At 46.8% G+C, this 13,297-nt stretch overlaps 1 protein-coding gene across 3 annotated transcripts in view; it reads right to left on the bottom strand.

Annotated features, from left to right (window-relative positions):
• IPCEF1 (interaction protein for cytohesin exchange factors 1) overlaps positions 1-10,514 on the bottom strand; it is a 575,254-nt gene extending 564,740 nt beyond the window's left edge. For 2 of the 3 annotated variants that reach the window (XM_073585732.1, XM_073585734.1), the window contains exon 1: positions 10,436-10,514. The gene's annotated coding sequence lies outside the window, so the exon portion shown is untranslated. The remainder of the gene's footprint in view (positions 1-10,435) is intronic. The other variant, XM_073585733.1, reaches the window with a different exon arrangement.
• Between the last annotated feature and the right edge of the window lie 2,783 nt (positions 10,515-13,297).

Genomic DNA, 13,297 nt, shown 5'->3' with positions numbered 1-13,297 from the left:
CTCACCTCAGCGGCAGCAGAGCCAGATGCACCTGCCAGTGCTCACCGCAACAGCAGCCGAGCCAGCAGCATCCACCAGTGCTCACCTCAATGGCAGCAGAGTCAGCTGCACCCGCCAGTGCCCACCTCAATGGCAGCAGAGCCAGCTGCACTCACCAGTGCTCACCTCAACGGCAGCAGATCCAGCTGTACCCACCAGTGCTCACCTCAATGGCAGCCGAGACGGCTGTACCTTTCAGTGCTCATTTGTCCAATAGACTGTCCTGTCTGCACCTGCAGTTTCTGTCATCCTCTCCAACTGTCTGCATCTGTTGGACATTTCCCCAGGCCATTCCAGCTATCCACTCCTAGGGTTAGGCCGCCATCTACCCAATGTCAGTCTTGGAGTAGCACCTGGATCAACTCCCTTGTGTTATGAATGGGTCACCAGGGAGGAGAGCAGGTCCAGGCTAAGCCACAGAAAACCAGAGAGGTTGGTACCTAAGTGGATTGCAGACCCCTGATACTATCCACACAACTAGCAGTAGCTGTGGAGCGTACCTATGATGATCCTAGACGCCTTGGCACAGCTAGAGAACTAACTAAGCCTAAAGCAAGAAAGGGGAAATCTAAACTGCCCCAGAGCAGACCCCAAAGGAATAGATAGCCCCCAAACATATATTGTCGGTGAGACAAGATAAAAACACAAACACAGGCAGGAAAATAGACTGAGCAAATGATGGGGCCTACACTGACTAGACAGGACAGGAAAGGAAATACACTGTCTGCAATAACGCAAAAAACTCTGCAAAAAGTCCAACACGTCTGATGCAAAAAACACTGAAGTCACATGACCTCGCCCCCCACTATATCAGCACTCTGGTATATTCTGAAAGCAGAGCAAAAAGAGACCAATCTAACAGGGGATAAAACAAACTGACACAAGCAGTAACATATGGGCGATGATTCAGCACAGCTCCAGCTGGAGCTGGCTGACCCACACCAAGAAGAGATAGACAAAACCAGATCAAATGTAAACAGAATAGCAAATAAACCACTTAGCTGAACATGCAGGGACAGAGCTGGAGAAATCAGACCTCAGGAGGAACAGGAAGCAAATCACCAGCAGGGATAGAGAGAGTCAGTTGTCTTAAATCCCAATCTGAAACCCCAGATCTCCAATCGTCATCATCATTATCAGGTGGCAAGCCTCTGTCAATCAGATGAGCTCCATTACCTCCAGTAACCACCAAAGGGAGCCCTGAAAGAGAACTTGCAACCCCTCTGTCGATCTGACCAGCTCCACTATCTTCAGTAATAACCAGAGGGAGGCCAGAAAGCAAATTCACAACACCTTGTCTGTCCACGGACTGTGGTGTCATTAGCTGATGTGTGTTCGTGGTCGGATTGGGTGAGGTTCCTAGTCACACCCCTCCAGGTCTTACTTGGGCTTTGGTACAGTGGTTGCAACACTCACAGTTTGCACAGACCAAGAATCCGCTGGCTCCCAGGTTTCTTCCATCTTGGACCTATACCAGGATGTCTGCCGTCATAAGGATCAGCAGGACAAGATTCTTTCCTATCTACGGTCTGTGAACACCCGTCTTGACACACTAGCAGTACCGACCCCTGCCACACTCTCGCAGGTGGCAGTTACCACCACGGTGACCCACCAGGCAGCCAGTTTTTGCACTTCCAACTCCTGGCTCATCAATTCACCTCGGACCGAGCCAAAGTGGCCTTCATCATGTCACATCTATTTGGTGAGGCCCTAGCATGGCTCAATCCTCTGTGGGAAAGAGGGAATCCATTGGTGTCAGACCTACAGTCCTTCTTGGAAGCCTTTCGTAATTTATTCGACGAGCCCAGCCGAGTTTCTTCTTCAGCCTCTTCTATGCTTCGGTTACACCAAGGTAACCTCCCTGTGGGCCAGTATGTGGTCCGTTTTCGTACCTTATCTTCGGAACTCGCCTGGAACAATGAGGCTCTGGTGGTGACTTTCTGGGAAGGCCTCTCCGGGCGAATCAAGGATGAATTGGCAGGCCAGGAAATACCCACCTCTCTGGGTGACCAGGTGTCTCTCGCAAACAAAATTGACACTAACTTCCAGGAATGGACCAAACAGGTGAACCGCGAGAGAAGATCAGTACGCTTGGCTCCCACTTTCCATCGACCGATCGGTAAGCAAGTTCCTGCTGTGACTTCTTCGCTTGAATCCATGCAGATAGACCAGGTGAAGCTATCCCAGCGCCACCAAGAGGTTCGTCGGACCGATGGGACATGCTTATTCGGTCCTGCCCCAAGAGACCGGGAAAAGCCAGTGCCTAGGGTTGGTAGGAGAGGCTACCCTGGGCAAGACTTCTACCTCTCCATCGTTGACCCTGACTGTATCTGTCTCCTGCGGCAAAGAGACTTTTGTTGAATTGGCCCACCTGGACTCTGGCTCCGCAGGTAACTTTGTTCAACAGCCTGTGGTCAAGCGGTATAAGATTCCGGTCCTACGTCTTCCATATCCGTTGGCGATTTCTTCAGTGGATGGAAAGCCTCTCCCAGAGATAATACAGTTCATCATGGAGCCCGTTGATCTTCAGGTGGGAACGCTACATTTGGAGAAGTTTTCTCTTCATGTGCTGTTTGGTCTCTCTTATCTTCTACTTCTAGGTCTCCCATGGCTGCAAAAACATGAACCAGTTCTGGACTGGAGGTCTGGAGAAGTACTCCATTGGGTGTTGAGTTCATTCTCCCCTTCACCTTTGATGTCTGATGAACTCCCTCTGCTGGTGAAGAGAGGTAGTGAAATTGATTGGGATGGGAAGAACCTGTCATCTGAACTGGCGGAGTGTGATTGGACATCTGGAATTTCTGAGTGGATATAAGGCAGCCGACGCCCTGCAGGGCTGCTGGTGATCCTTTCTGCTCTGAGCTCTTGCATCCAGCTTAGTTCCTGTCTACTAAAAGCTAAGTTTTGCCCTGCTATTATTCCATGAGATTTTGTCTGGTTTCCTTAGTGTTTGTATTCAGCCAGTCCTGGTTGTGACTGGCTGAATTCCATTTTTTGTCTCTGATCAGTTGATCTCTTTGCTCTGTTTTCAGAATATACCTGAGTGCTGATATAGTGATTTTGAAGTCTAGCGACTTCAGGGCCTTTTTCCCTATCAGACGGTTGGGACATTTTTGGTAGGGTTTTTTGCGGATTGCAGCCAGCATCTTTTCTGTCCTGTCCTATCTAGTTAGTTGGGCCCCATCGTTTGCTCAGCCTGTCTTTCTGTCTGTGTTTGTGTTTTCATCTGTTTTTCACCGACAATACATGTTGGGGGCTGTCTATTGCTTTGGGGTCTGCTCTGGGGCGGTTTAGATTTCCCCTTTCCTTCTTTAGGCTTATGTAGTTCTCCGGCTGTGACCAGGGGTCTAGGGCACCGTAGGAACCCCCCACGGCTACTGTTAGTTGTGGTGTATAGGATCAGGGGTCTGCAATCCGATAGCTACCAACCTCTCCGGTTTTCTGGACTTAGCTTGTATTTTTGTTTTCTCCTCCTCCGGTGACTCATTCATAACAGAATCACCAGCCATACCGCAAATTCTAGGGTGCTCAATAGCAGGAAAGAATTGTAAAAAAAAAAAAAAAGGAAAAGGAAAAGAGTGTCAGAATTTTTTTTTTTCTTTGGTGTATATTTTTTCCTCTATTTCTCTGAGGCCGTAGGGGGAATTTTTTCTCAACGGAGATTGAGCGGTTGTCTGATCATGTGGAGCAGCTTGCTGCTGAAGTGCGGGGAATTTCCGCCTATCTTGCTCATTTTCACATGCTGCTGAACCAAAGATCCCTACTCCTGATGTGTTTTTTGGGGATCGGTCTAAATTTCTGAATTTTAAGAATAATTGTAAATTATTTTTTGCCTTGAAGCCTAACTCATCGGGGAGCTCCGCGCAGCAGGTTAAAATTGTCATCTCTTTGCTGCGCGGCGATCCCCAGGATTGGGCATTTTCTTTGAAACCTGATGATCCTATTCTGACTGATGTGATCGCATTTTTTCAGGCCTTGGGGTTGTTGTATGATGAACCTAATGCTATTGATCAGGCTGAAAAGGCCCTGTTGGCATTGAGCCAGGGTCAGGATTCTGCAGAGTTGTACTGTCAAAAATTCCAAAAGTGGGCGGTCCTTAGTACCTGGAATGATGGTGCCTTGGCAGCTCTCTTTCGGAAGGGTTTGTCAGAAACCGTAAAAGATACTATGGTGGGATTTCCTGTTCCCTCTGGTCTTGACGATTCTATGTCATTAGCCATTCAGGTGGATCGGTGTTTGCGTGAACGCAAAACTGCACGAGAGGTGTTGCCATCTGTTGAACAAATGTCTGAACCTATGCAATGTGACAGAGTTTTGTCTAGGGCGCAACGTCAGGAGTTCAGAAGGCGTAATAAGCTGTGTTTTTTTCTGTGGAGATGCCTCTCATATTATTTCTGTCTGCCCTAAACGAGAGAAACGCTTTGCACACACATTTGCTGTGGGTGGTGTTCAACCTAAGTTTCTTTTGGCAATTACTCTGATCTGCTCCCTGTCCACATTTTCCACTAAGGCTTTTGTGGTTTCGGGAGCAGCTCTGAACCTGATGGACTTGGATTTTGCTAACGTTGTGGGTTTCCTATGACTCCTCTGTGGACGCCTATCCCTTTGAGAGGTATTGATGCTACTCCTTTGGCAAAGAATAAACCTCAGTTTTGGACCCAGGTGGTAATGCGGGTCGCCCCAGACCATCAAGAAAATTGCAGATTTTTGGTGTTGCATAATTTGCATGATACCATCGTTCTGGGGTTTCCCTGGCTGCAAATCCATAATCCAGTTTTGGATTGGAAATCTGTGTCTGTGGTGAGTTGGGGTTGTCGGTGTGCCCTTAGTGACGCTCCTATTTTCTCCACCTGTCCCCAGTCGCATGATGTTCCTGACTATTTGGCTGATTTTTATGATGTATTTAGTGAGAATGAGTCTGCGTCTTTGCCTCCTCATAGGAGTTATGACTGTGCAATTGAGCTGAGCCCTGGGTGTAAATTTCCCAAGGGTCGACTTTTCAATTTATCTGTACCCGAGCACGAGGCTATGCGATCCTATATTAAGGAGTCATTGGAGAAGGGTCATATTAGACCATCTTCTTCACCCTTAGGTGCTGGGGTTTTTTTTGTGGCCAAGAAAGATGGTTCATTAAGGCCTTGTATTGACTATCGTTCCCTCACCAAAATTACTGTTAAATATCAGTATCCGTTACCCCTGATTTCTGATCTATTCTCCAGAGTTAAAGGTGCTTGCTGGTTTACCAAGCTTGACCTCGGGGGGCGTATAATCTTATTCGCATTAAGCAGGGGGATGAATGGAAGACGGCGTTTAATACTCCGGAGGGACATTTTGAGTACCTGGTGATGCCTTTTGGGCTCACTAATGCCCCTTCTGTCTTCCAGTGTTTCATGAATGATATTTTCCGAGACTTGGTGGATAAATTTTTGATCATCTATCTGGATGATATTTTGATCTTTTCCAGGGATTGGGACTCTCATGTGGAACATGTTCGGACTGTGTTCCGGATTTTGAGGGAGAATTCCCTGTATGTCAAGGGATCGAAATGCCTTTTTGGTGTACAGAGGATTTCATTTTTGGGATTTATTTTGTGTCCGTCAACTATTGAAATGGACCCGGCCAAGGTACAGTCCATTTATGATTGGGTTCAGCCCACTTCTTTGAAGGCCCTCCAGAAGATTTTGGGTTTTGCTAATTTTTATCATAAATTTATAGCTAATATTTCTGGTATTGCCAAACCATTGACTGATTTGACTTAGAAGGGGGCTGATGTGCTGAATTGGTCTCCGGAGGCTGTTTCTTCTTTTCAGGAGCTGAAGCGAAGGTTCACTTCTGCTCCGGTTTTGCGGCAACCTGATGTATCACTCCCGTTTCAGGTAGAGGTGGACGCTTCTGAGATTGGTGCAGGAGCTGCTTTGTCCCAAAAAGATCCTGTAACATCTAAAATGAATCCCTGTGCTTTCTTTTCCCGAAAGTTCTCCCCATCCGAACGTAACTATGATGTGGGGAATCGGGAACTGTTAGCCATGAAATGGGCATTTGAGGAGTGGAGACATTGGTTGGAGGGAGCTAAACATCAAGTTGTGGTCCTTACTGACCACAAGAATTTGATTTACCAGGAGTCGGCCAAATGCTTGAATCCTAGACAGGCTAGGTGGGCCTTGTTTTTCACACGTTTTGATTTTGTGGTCTCTTTTCTTCCGGGCACTAAGAATGTCAAGGCAGACGCCCTCTCTAGGAATTTCTTTGTTGATTTTCCTATTGTGACCAAGCCTGCTACCATCTTAGGTGAGGGGGTAGTTCTTTCTGCCATCTCGCCTGATCTGAGACGTGTTCTGGAAGAGTTTCAGGAGGACAAACCTGAGCGTTGTCCCATTGGAAAATTGTATGTTCCTGACCAGTGGAGGAAGAGAGTGATGTCTCAGGTTCATTGCTCCGCATTGGCTGGTCATCCAGGTATTTTTGGTACTAGAGATTTGGTGAGTCGGTCTTTTTGGTGGCCCGCCTTGTCTCGTGATGTCAGGAATTTTGTGCAGTCCTGTGGGACTTGCTCCCGGTCTAAACCTTGTTCTCGCTCTAGTGGGTTGTTGATGCCTTTGCCGGTGCCCAGGAGGCCATGGACCCATATTTCAATGGATTTTATCTCTGATATGCCTGTCTCTCAGAGAATGACTGTTATTTGGGTGATTTGTCATAGATTCTCTAAGATGGTCCATCTTGTACCACTCCCTAAGTTGCCATCTTCCTCAGAGTTGGTGCCCTTGTTTTTGCAACAGGTGGTTCGCTCTCACGGGATTCCTGAGAACATTGTATCTGACAGAAGAGTTCAGTTTGCTTCTAGATTTTGGAGGACTTTCTGTTCCAAGCTGGGAATTCAGTTGTCCTTCTCCTCTGCGTTTCACCCTCAGACCAATAGGCAGACGGAGAGAACAAACCAGACTTTGGAGTCGTATTTAAGATGTTTTATTTCTGTTGATCAGGATGATTGGGTTTCATTTTTGCCCTTGGCCGAATTTGCTTTAAATAATAGAGCTAGTTCTGCCACTCTGATGTCACCTTTTTTTTGTAACTTTGGGTTTCATCCTCGATTCTCTTCAGGGCAGGTGGAGGCTCCTGCCTGCCCAGGTGTTGACACTGTGGTGGAGAGAATGCACCCGATTTGGGACCAAGTGGTGGATAAGTTGTCTCTCTCCCAGGAAAAGGCCCAGCGGTTTTCCAACCGGCATAGGACCATTGGTCCCCGGTTTAAGGTGGGTGATATGGTTTGGTTGTCATCAAAGAATATCTCTATGAAGGTGGCTTCTCCAAAGTTTAAACCTAGATTTATTGGACCTTACAAGATTTTGGAGATTCTTATTCCGGTCTTTTTTCGATTGGCTCTTCCCGTTACATTCAAGATCCATAACGTGTTTCATAAGTCTCTGTTAAAGAGGTTTGTTGAGCCAGTAGTTCCTGTGGTGGCACCTCCTGGCCCTGTATTGGTTGAAGGTAATATGGAATATGAGGTTGAGAAGATACTGGATTCTCGTCTGGCTAGACGGAGACTCCAGTATTTGGTTAAATGGAAGGGTTATGGCCAGGAGGATAATTCTTGGGTCCCTGCATCCGATATTCATGCCGAAAGATTGGTTCATGCTTTTCATCGGGCCCATCCTAATCGCCCTGGTGGCGTGGATGAGGGTTCGGTGACCCCTCCTCAAGGGGGAGGTACTGTTGTGAGTTCATTCTCCCATTCACCTTTGATGTCTGATGAACTCCCTCTGCTGGTGAAGAGTGGTAGTGAAATTGATTGGGATGGGAAGAACCTGTCATCTGAACTGGCGGAGTGTGATTGGACATCTGGAATTTCTGAGTGGATATAAGGCAGCCGTCGCCCTGCAGGGCTGCTAGTGATCCTTTCTGCTCTGAGCTCTTGCATCCAGCTTAGTTCCTGTCTACTAAAAGCTAATTTTTGCCCTGCTATTATTCCATGAGATTTTGTCTGGTTTCCTTAGTGTTTGTATTCAGCCAGTCCTGGTTGGGACTGGCTGAATTCCATTTTTTGTCTCTGATCAGTTGATCTCTTTGCTCTGTTTTCAGAATATACCTGAGTGCTGATATAGTGATTTTGAAGTCTAGCGACTTCAGGGCCTTTTTCCCTATCAGACGGTTGGGACATTTTTGGTAGGGTTTTTTGCGGATTGCAGCCAGCATCTTTTCTGTCCTGTCCTATCTAGTTAGTTGGGCCCCATCGTTTGCTCAGCCTGTCTTTCTGTCTGTGTTTGTGTTTTCATCTGTTTTTCACCGACAATACATGTTGGGGGCTGTCTATTGCTTTGGGGTCTGCTCTGGGGCAGTTTAGATTTCCCCTTTCCTTCTTTAGGCTTATGTAGTTCTCCGGCTGTGATGAGGGGTCTAGGGCACCGTAGGAACCCCCCACGGCTACTGTTAGTTGTGGTGTATAGGATCAGGGGTCTGCAATCCGATAGCTACCAACCTCTCCGGTTTTCTGGACTTAGCTTGTATTTTTGTTTTCTCCTCCTCCGGTGACTCATTCATAACAATTGGGGCTCAGGATGTCACAAAATGTGCCTTACTCCCGTTTGTCCTGTCTGGTCTCCTACTTCTCCTGCTAATTTGCCGGGCCTGCCCACGGAATATTGGACGTATGCAGATGTCTTCAACAAGAAGGCTTATGAGACCTTGCCACCTCATAGGCTGTATGACTGCCCGATTGACCTCCTGCCAGGTACCTCACCTCGAGGAGGCCGAATCTTTCCACTGTCCCAGGCTGAGACTTGCATTATGTTGCTCTCTCACTGTCAGAGGGTTTGCAGAGTTGTTGGTTTTTGCTCTGCATGCTAGCATCCTATAATCCAGAAGATCGGGCCTGACTTTTGCTAAAAAGGAGGGGTGTCATGACCCAGCTGTCGAGTAACCCAAGACCAAGGGCTCCTTCCCTGTTGCTATCACTAGGGGGCACCCTAGCTCGCCCTATTCCCCGGGATACTTCTAGAGGTGAAGATGCCGGGGTCGCCAACCTTGCCTTATCTCCTGAATCAGCCCTCCGTCTGTTCACTTCCCCCAACCAGGGAAGAGGGGTGCTACTGTGCACTGCAGTACACCAATCCGATGAACAAGACAACATGAACAAGGGTAACTGAAAATAGCAAGCATACAAATATTCACTCACATATAACAGAGGAATGCACCAGAGAGTGAAGGACAGGGGAATAACCAAAGTAAGAAGAGGGAAGGGAATTATCACACTTACAAACCACCCAACAGTCACAGATAACTCTTCCAAAACTCATATAAACACCTCTCCACGCCATGCAGCATAAGCTAGCTCTGACATGAGTTTGAATCAGGACTCAGATTATAGAGGGCATGGGAGTGGCTAACCAAGCTCAGCTGAGAGTTCATACTCCCAGTCTCCAACATTGCTGATTAACCCCTGTTCTGGCAAAACAAATTAACACCATTTAAAAAGGAGAAGTGCTTCTTTTCAGCGCAAGAGTAGGAGCAATTAGATGCTGGGGTCTTCTGACTCCTCTCTGTGACAGGGGGTTTAAATTTTTTTTGAGCACTTTTGTTAATAGGTCATATTTAGAAATATCCTCAATTTGAGGCTGCCCACTCTCTTATTAAATAAAAAGGCTCCCAGACTGGTGATAGATCATTTTTAAGTACTGAGCTCTGGCGTTCCTGTTTAGAAGTGAGAGTTACACCTTACCATCTTTGCTTTATTCATTGGCTCAGAGACTGAAGTATATAGTTGAGTGTAAGTCGTTGTGTGGACCACTATGTAATCCAGTCTGTTCAACTCTCGCGCCTGCACAGTAGAGAAGAGGAGCTGTGTAGGCACAACAGACTGTGGATGACGAAGGAGATATCAGCGATAGAGGAGGAACCGAGCACAAAGCAGCGATACTTATCGGCCTACTTTTGTATGGTATGGGACGATTATAAATGTTATTCGAGGGCGCTGGGTTCTTATAAACAGGTTGCTGAAGTGCTAGTAAAGATGACTTAAGGCAGTGGATATATGAAAATCTGGTGACTGGTTCACTTTAAATTATTCAAATTATGTTGGAGTACATTAAATGTAAGTATATCTCATATTTTACAATATAAAGAGCAGCTATTTCCTGTTGGATACATTTGCTTTGCGCTCAAACATGAGATAAGATAACGGAAGAACCCTGAAGTTTTACATTTTAGCAGAATGGAAATGTTCATTTTTTGAGCTAGATAATAAATGTGAGTTGTTCCTCTTGTTCAGCAAATGTGTGTGCAGCATATAACAACCAATTTGAGATGATATTGAGTAAGAAGACAAGTAACAAAACCTGTAATTTAAATATCATGTTAACGCTTAAAAGATCAAAGTAACAAAACTAAATAAATTACATACCCAGAAGCTGTCCGCAGCAGCAAGAATCAAGTTGTACAATCCACTGCAAGCATCTCAGTGACAGGAAACCTTTTCACAAGCTGGTTACATTACCAAGATTGCTTAAGAGGAAAGCAGCATGTGCACGCTATGTAGATTTATCCAATACGTCACTTTCTAAAAATCATTGTCACAGAGTCTGAACCTAAATGTTACCTAATGTAAGAGGGGAACTGAAACAAAGTCTATGCTTAGCCTCAAGACTGTAAAAGGGAATTTGTCACTATGCTTTTTTTCTACCTGATCTGAGAGCAGAATACAATAAAGACAGAGATACTGATTCCAGTGATGTGTTACTTATTGGGTTTGCTTGCTGTAGTTGTAATAAAACCTCTGTTTTTTAAGTAGGAGATTATCACTAGAGGACTAATAAACCTACTGTCATGTAGTCCTTCATATTCACAAGCTCTGTATAATACTGACCTCACCACTAATTGACAGCTTTCTGCCTTTGCACAGTGTACACAGAAATTTGTCAAGTGGTGTGGGCAGAGTTATACATAACTCAGATGATAAAACAATTTTATTAAAACTACAGCAAGCAGCCAAGTAAGTGACATATTATCGAAATCAGGGTCTCTGCCCAAATATTATGCTGCTTTCAGATGACATCGAAAAAAACAGGTGACAGATTCCCTTTAAAAAGTTGATGCATAAATATGGTTATTATGCTAATATGCCAAATGATTCCTCCTCTAGAATGAGTGACCTTATTGTCTACGAGAGAAAGAGAAGAGATCAGAGGGCTGCTGAAGATTAAACTTCTAGATATTGTAGCTTTTGGATAGAACAGCAGTCAGAGCCACTGATGAGAGAGGAAGAATGCTTCAAGCTACATTCATTCATACATACAGTAGCTGACCATGACTATATTTTTGCAATACAAAATAAAATAAACCAAGCAGCTGAAATAAATAAATAGCAGGTAATTACCACCCGTTGAAGATGGCTTCAAGGACTCAGTGTGACTAACATATTGAAGAGCTACCCACAGAATAGGTCATCAACATGACATCTGTGGGTGGCCAAAATCCAGCAACCCCACCAATCAGATTATTTGCTCCAGAAACAGGTGGAAGTAAGCAATGTATGGAGTGTAACTCTGCATCTCCTTACATTGGTTAGTTGAAGCGATTGCCGGGGGACCACCACAATGCAGGGAGACTACGGTACACAAGATGAGGTGCAAGCAGCAAAGGGTTAATTTATTTACAGGCAAGGAATGCAGTGTTAGGAAAGAGTAAACAGGGGTATGCAATGACATAAAACAATTTACAAAAGTGATATTCTCTAGCTGGGCCGTACAAATGGCACGGAGCACCAACTATTACAGATCAGTGTATTCTTTCAAAAGGCAAAACAATGCAATAAAGTACAGAATGCTGCTACTCTAACTCTAACGCTTCTACACCAGCCACATGGCTACTGTGCTCTGTCTATTGCAGCCTATCCTAAGCCCTAAACATGTGCGCACACAAGGTTAACACTCACGGTGAAGTTGGTGTTACAGTTCCTTTCTGGGGGCCCCCTGCAGTTCTCTGCAAGATGATGCGATGTCCTCCCTGGAAGCTCTGTGCAATGTGGTCTTGTCCTAGTGTGAAGATCCCGAGCCTGTTCCTTCCTTATATATCTTCGTGGCTCCTCGCAGTAACACAGGAAAAAACACCTTTGTTATCCCCGGAAGGGTACACCATCCCACAGGTTCAGTCAGTTTTAAGCTGCACGTTTTTCTCCTCACAGAATCCAGCACGCCAGCTTCCTTCAGACTCCAAGCTCAGAACCCTCCCTGGAAACACAGCCCCTCCCCTCTCCTAGCATGCAGAACAAACCAAAAACATCTTATTGCAGGGGAGATCGGAATGTCCAATTGCTCTAGCTAAGGGGGTTCTGTCTCTTAAAGTGGCAGTTTGTCTCTTCTGTCCATAGCTTACATAGTTGTGGGAGGAACGGCCCCTGTCGAGTGTCCAAGCCGGAACCAAGGGAGCCGTCATCTGGATACCGGGGGAAACTGTCCCCAGGGGGCAGATTTCAGGGATGGACCGTTGTGACAGACAGATGGGCTGGGGGAGGGACCAGTACCAAAGAGGCGGGACAATGAGTCAGCAGACCGACACAGAGACAGCAGGAGACCGTGGGAGTGGCTGAAAGCGAGAGCGACTCACCAGTGCCAGGGAGGACGCTCACCGAGGACTCCAGAAGGACGGTACCGAGGCGATTATCCGCGACTTGCTGCCCTGCTCCAGCCCGTGGCCACTGCAGACCCAGTTCAACCCGCGGCCACTGCCATCTCGCCCCAGCCCGCGTCTGCGGCCTGTTCCCTGCCAGCTGCAGCAGCCCTGTTCTCACCAGTGGCCGCGGCAAGTACAGTACCGCTGGCGGCCACCACTGTCCCGCTCCGGTCCGTTGCAGGGGCCGGGCCTCTGCAGACCGCAGACCCCCCGTCGCAGCCGTTAGCTGCACAGGTGGCCTGTCATTCACCACCACACATCGCTGCCGCTTGCCCCATGCCAGGGGCTGCAGCCCAACCATCCAAGGACTCCGCCGGAGCCTGTGGGGCTCCAGTGTCATCAGCGCGCCGGATTGCGCAAAGACTTCGTCATCGCCTCAGCAACTACTACGCTGAAAGACCACCAACCCGAACGGCGAGGGACGTCTGGACGGCTAAGTTGACTTTATAATTAAGGACTCGTAGTCGGCCATACCGCGGCCCTATAGTGACCGACTGTTGCCGGAAGTAGTTATGTTCTACCTGTTTGTGTGTGCTTGTATAGAACCCATGCAAGAGCAACCCGTGTTACCCCTTTTGGTGATCAGGCCGGGACT

This window comes from Dendrobates tinctorius, unplaced genomic scaffold (assembly GCF_039654945.1).
Source record: "Dendrobates tinctorius isolate UK_male_01 unplaced genomic scaffold, ASM3965494v1 ptg000087l, whole genome shotgun sequence".
NCBI lineage: Eukaryota > Metazoa > Chordata > Amphibia > Anura > Dendrobatidae > Dendrobates > Dendrobates tinctorius.
This window is presented reverse-complemented; position numbering and strand designations above follow the sequence as displayed.